The following is a 6568-nucleotide window of genomic DNA, read 5'->3' on the forward strand; positions in this document are numbered from 1 at the left end:
GGTGTGATCAAGCTTGGAGAATGTCCCATGTGCCGATGAGAAGAATGTATATTCAGTAGTTTTTCAGAAGTATATTCTGTAAATTTCTGTTCCATTTGTTCTAGAGTCTCCCTGGTATTTACCCAAATGAGTTGAGAATTTATGACCACTCAAAAACGTGCACACAGATGTAAATACAGCTTTATTCATAGTTGCCAAAATTTGGATGCCAGGATGTTCTTCAGTAGGTGGATGGATAAATAAACTGTGGTACATCCAGACAACGGAATATTATTCAGCACTAGAAGGAAAGTCTCTATCAAGCCATGGAAAGATATGAAGAAAACATAAATGCATATTACTAAGTGAAAGAAGCTAGTTTGAAAAGGCTACATAACATATGATTACAACTACACGACATTCTAGAAAAGGCAAAACTATGGAGACAGTAAAAAGGTCAATGTTTTCCAGGAGTTACGAGGGAGGGGATGAATAGATGGAGCACAGAGGGTTTATAGGGCAATGAAAATATTCTGCATGGTACAACAGTGGGGGATACACGCCATTATACACTTGTCCAAACTCATAAAATATACACCACCAAGAGTGAACCCTAATGTAAACTATGACCTCTGGGGATACAGATGTGGCAATGCCTGTTTATTGATTTTAACAAAGGGTTCACTATGCTGGGGGATGTTGATGATGAAGGAGGTTATGCATCTTTGAGGGCAGGGGGTACATTGGAAATCCCTGTATCTTTTGCTCGATTTTGCTGTGAATCTAAACTACTCTAAAAAATAAAGTCTATTTTAAAAAACCCAAACTACAGCTAATGTAAAAAATCAAATCAATGTGTTATTGCTGAGTGTTGGCTTTTACTAGACACTAAGGGAGACAAAACTTCAGTGTGGTAGAAAAAGAGCTGAATTTGATGGCTGAAGTCTTTGCTTCAGTCCCCTTACAGACCCTGCATGATCTCTGTCAAGTCACCTCAGAACCTTACCTGTACAATGGGATAAATACCTGTCTTACATGATAGTTGTCTGGGCAAAATGAAATGATGTTTGTAAAATTTCTCAAGAAACTGTGGTTGATGTACAAGTGTTCAGAGCCTGAGCTCTGCACATAGGCAGCCTTGGATTGAACCCTCACTTCACCGCTTACCAACCCTGAACATGTAACTGACACTTCTGTTCCTCCAACACCATACCTGTGGTTAGCTTGGTGGTATGAATAGCACTTCTCTCAGAGAAATGCTGAGAGGGATGATAATGAGACAATACATATAAATCATTTGGCAGATAATAAGCACTCAACATTCATTGTCCTTACAAAATAAAAGGTACACGTTGAAAGTCAAGTAGGAGGACATAAAATATGATTGTTTGGGCACTGTATTCATGACTGAACACATCTTTGTGCTAATATTTCATATGTTCCATTATTATAAGATTGAAGTAATTACTGTGTGTATATAAGGCATTTTCTAGAGCTTCAGACAAATTACAAAATATATTTCCCTTTCTTCCCTTTCCATACACACACATTTGTTTTTCACCATGTTAGTTTGTATGTCTCTATATTATTAACACTAGCTCTTTACAACACATTTAAAGTATTGCATAACCCATTTGTGCTAAATATAGGCCTATTTAAAAATTTTAATTTTATCAGTTTCTTCTGGATTTCATAAGTAACAAAGTCAATGGACTTATTCCCAGAATCTTTTACCAGAGTCTTTGGGTAGACGCTATGTGGTAGTTTACCAACTATTCATCACACTGGAGACAGCCAGCCGTCTTTAAAAATACTGATGCCTGGATTCCACACCAGGACATAGTGATTTAATTATTAATTATTTTGTTCCCCAGGTGATTCTAATGTTCGGAGACGTTGGAGAACCACTGGAGTAGGATAAAGACCCAGGCAGGAAGCGGAGCCATAGACAATTGGATGATCTGAAGGACCAGTCATCCTAGTGAGGAAGATAGATTATGGGGATGGGACTTTACTGGAATGTTAGTTTTCTCTAGGAAATAAGTATGGGTCCTAAATCCTGTGGAAACTTGGCGGTTTTGGTGAGGGTATGGGGGAGAGATACAGGGAAAAGGACACGGAATTACTGGAAACAAATTAAAAAGTCCTATACACAAACATACACCTTCGCCCAAAAGAACCATCAGTTTTCTTCTCTTTATAGGGTGGGAAAAAAATGCAAGAGCGGAAGCAGCTAACCTTCTCTACCTTAACACCACAACTAAAGAAGTTACAAAAAAACTGGTGGAGGGAGAAATTAGGCATAATTACCCTGGGATAACCACAGAACCCTCTCTAAAACCCTGGTTCCCTAGACATTTTCCCAGAACAGACCTTTCTTCTGCCTCTTGCTTTCTTCTCTCCTACTCCAAATCCTGTAGATTCCTCTTCTATCCATCACAACTACTCCACTGCCCCTCCTCAAAGAGGCAAACCACCCTAAGATGGGTCCTCCTGTGGCACTCTTGATCTTCTCCCTGTGTGTTGCTGGATCTTTAATCACAGAGGCTCTGCCTTTCCCTAGTTCTACTAACCTGGGGACTCAGTTCAATTTATACTCTGTGCCCAGGTCTTACTAGTTCCTCCCACACCTCTACCCATTCCCCAACCCCAGGGAAGCTGCAAATACCTCATTATCAGATCTACAAATTCCCCTCAGAGTGTGTTGAGCAGCTATTGTGTACCTGTCACTTTCTCCAAAGAGTTCACAGTTTAGTAGGAGAGACCTACAGGTAAAGGGTTACCGTAAGTGCTATAATATAAAGAGAAAACAATAGAGGAAGTGGGATGGGGGTTGTAAGTTAGGAAGAGACAGCTAGATCCATAGAGTAGTTGATGTTTAATCTGCTTTTGAAAAGGAGATAGTCAAGGAAAGAAAGATGCAGAGGAAGGACAGAGAGAGGCACAGAAAAGCATCAAAGCCAATGAAACCATGGAATGTGGGGGCACTGCCAGGGAGTCGGCAGGACCAGGCTGTGGAACAGGGAGAGGAAAATGCTGCAGAGTGGAGGCAGGAAGAGGGGATCTTAAAGGACCTTGCAGAAGTCAGCTAAGAAGTTTAGACTGCATGTTGGGTGGAGGTGATGGGAAACTGAGGGAGGGGTTACAAAGGGATCATGATTTCTCCTTCACAGAGACTCATTTTCTGTCAATACAGAGCAGAGAATAAGAAGGGATCTGGGGGAGAAACAGGGAAGAGATCCTGAGAACCACAGAGTACGTTACGCAGTCTGAACTGAGTATCCTGTGCTTCTAGGAACAAAGAGCAGGAGGAGATATGTTATAGCAGTTGACTGTTTTAGTCACCTCCATTCTCCTATTGGAGAGAGAGGGATTCCTACCTTAGGGTTATGCGGTTATACATGTGACAACTGACACTGGACAAATGAAATTGACAGCAATTTGTTAATCACATATACTTATGGGAGACCAGGACACTGCATGCCATGCAGGGCCACATGGGGACTGCAGTTGGGAACAGACTGAATAAGCAGGAGCTGTGCGAGGCAGGCTTTGCAGTGTCAAAGGGTGAGGTGACCCCTGGTTCCCATGAAAGGACGTGAGTGGCTTTGAATAATTCTGTGGGCTGTCAGAGAACTGAAACTCATTACTCAGGGCTAAGCCACACTCTGCCTGGTTCTCTTGACAAAGAGGGTTTTTTTCCCGGGGGACATTACCTTCAGGAGCAGAGTGGGGAGGGAAACTGATGGTCAGGCCGTCTGAGGCCCTCCCAGTTTGACCAGATGTCAAGGCAGCACATAGTGTTGGGGATTAATTTTAGGCCTTGCACCACAGATGATCCCTTGATTCCTTGACATCAATTTAAACCTAAATTTAGATGTGGGAGCCAGGCTCAGTGACACGGGAGCCTCGTGGTGTTCCAAGTGTGGTTGTGGAAACGGCTGGATTGTGTGGTCAGAAACAGGGGATCATACATGAGAACAACAGTAAAGCCACAAACCACAAGAAAGACAAACAGTGACATCTTATTTGTTTTTTGTTTTTTTTATTTCTCTGAGGCCTGTAGGATGATTACTGGGGCCACTGGATTTGGCTGGAGGTGATTCTTTCTGAACTTTCCCTCAGCACATATCCTATTATTTGAGTAGAAGTAGGAAGTGAGGGAAAAAAATAATGAGGTTATTTATCTCTCCTTATCTCTTAACCAAGAGATTTCCAATGGTTTGCTGAAAAGCAGACTTTTTGAAGATCACAATTTCTCTTCATTTTGTGTTTGATTCTTCTGGATAAAGCAGCACAATAACCTGAAGGGGAAAGCACAGGCACCTGGAGTGGTTCCAAAGGCACCTGTGAGATAGAGACTCAGCACTGATTGCTGACTCAGGATGCTTGAAAAAACGCAAGTGTGTACCTCTCCTGCTTCCCCAAATCCCAATGAAATGGTGGAAAATATAAGCACAAAAATAGATCCAATACAGCACTGATTGTCATTGGGATCAGGTAAGGATCACCTGTTGTTGACAGATGAGAGAAAACAATGAGAATTTGGTAGAAAATATAAAGCTAGGGAAAGAGATTAGTGTTGAAATACAAAGAAGCAGAGTTTCATACCTTTAGAAAAGTAAATTTCTCTTAGAATGGCTAGGCAATCCCTCCTGGACGCAGTGGAAGCTGGAAGGTGGTATAGGTAGAAGGCCATGAGCAACGGTATTCAGTAAAGGGCTTCACAACCTCAGAGGCCATCTGCCATCTGGGACAAAGCCAGGGAGGGTGCTGTAGGACGTGGAGATTCCAACCCAGCAGAACAAGGGTAACGCCTATGAAACATACAACTCAGACAGGACAAGAATGCACCACCAGACACAGACAGAAAGCAGCTCTCCACACCTGCCTTGGCCCATATCCCTCATCCTCTCCTCCACAAAATCCCTGAAGGTAGGGCTTCTGTTCCCAAAATCTTATTATATAACTGGTTTTTCAGTGGTATAAAGATTTTCTGTGGTAAACTATCTAGTATAAACACTTAAATAATTACTTTAGTCTTCAGAACATCTAAGTCTAATGTTATCAAAATATGCCTAAAGCTCTCATAAGAAATAAATCATTGTAAGTTTAATTTATTTCTCAAATAAAAAATGTACTATATGTATACATATATACATATATATATAGAGAGAGAGAGAAATACATATATCTATATATATACACACACATCCCACACACATCTAAGGATTGTGTCCTCCATAAATAACAGAAAACCCTCATAAACAGTAACTCGTAAGAGGCTAGGGAATAGCCATGCAACCCTGTTTAGCCCCTGAATGATGCCAGCAGGCTGCTCTTCCAGGCAGCTGTGCCCACACACAGGCCTTTCTGCTTATGCTCCCCACCTCATGGTCCAAAGATAGCTGCTGCACCTCCCATTCTCAGAGTTTGTTCAGGCAAGAAAGGAAGGGGAAACAAGAAAGCTTAGAGCTGAACCAGGAAAGCAAAAGCTTTGCCAGAAACCTCTACACTTGTGCTTTGGGTTGTATTGGCCAAAACTGTGTCACATGGACACTGCTACCTGTAAGAGGCGCTGGGAAATCATGTCCAGCACCTACATCCTTAAGAGTTGCTGCTCTTGTACCTGCAATGACTGTTCAAAGATATTAATCTCCACTTATTAACCTTCACCATTCAGATTAACTCCAACTGAGAATGGATCCGTGGGAGACAGTGGAACCAAAAAAGGGAGCTTTGGAATCCAGTAGACATTGGGTAGAATCCCACTTTTAGTACTTGTCAGCCATATGCATCGACACACTAATTTTTTCTCTTTAAAGTGGTTTCTTTCTTTTTTTCTTTAAGGACATGAAATGCCTTTTAGTTTTGCCTATAAAGGGTGTGAATCCTGCATTTGCTTGTGACTCTTAGCAGTAAGGTAAGCCCACATCTGGCTCATGTGCTGGCCACGTTGCACTGGAAATATACATGGTCACTCTCAATTTGTTTCTTCTCTCTGTAAAATGGGAAAGGGGCCACTTCACTACACAGATGTGAGGACTCCATAAAGTCACCTGGGCAAAGTAAAAATTTAAAATATCTCTGGAAATTTATAATTTTAAAAGAGCAACTACATTGCAGGGCAGCCTTGCACATGGGTTTTTTTTTGCAGGGATTGTCAACCCACTAAAGTACCTTCAAACCTCAGTTTTGAGAAGCCTCTCCCAAGCTGCATATCTTAGTGAAAATCCACTTAATAATGTTTCCTCTGATCCCATAGCTTTGGTTAGGAACTTTTTGAAGAATTACACAATGCTTAGCATTTTACCAGTGCTGAGGTGGACCCTACTGAAATTAGCGGGGATCTAGAAATGAGAATTATTTTATTCCATAGCTGTTATCTGTAACTAAGAGATTGTTGAGTTATTACTTTACTTCAAAACTACCCTAACTTTCTGTACATCTCCAGTTTACCTGGTTGAGCTGAACTAATCTGATTTTGAACACAAGCAAATAAATTATTGAAAAATAAACCTACTTGTACATAAAAGTTTATTGTACATTAAATTTAGGAGAGTTGCCTATTAAACAACTTTTATTGGAT

Source organism: Propithecus coquereli, unplaced genomic scaffold (assembly GCF_000956105.1).
Source record: "Propithecus coquereli isolate 6110/MARCELLA unplaced genomic scaffold, Pcoq_1.0 Scaffold267, whole genome shotgun sequence".
Classification (NCBI taxonomy): Eukaryota; Metazoa; Chordata; class Mammalia; order Primates; family Indriidae; genus Propithecus; species Propithecus coquereli.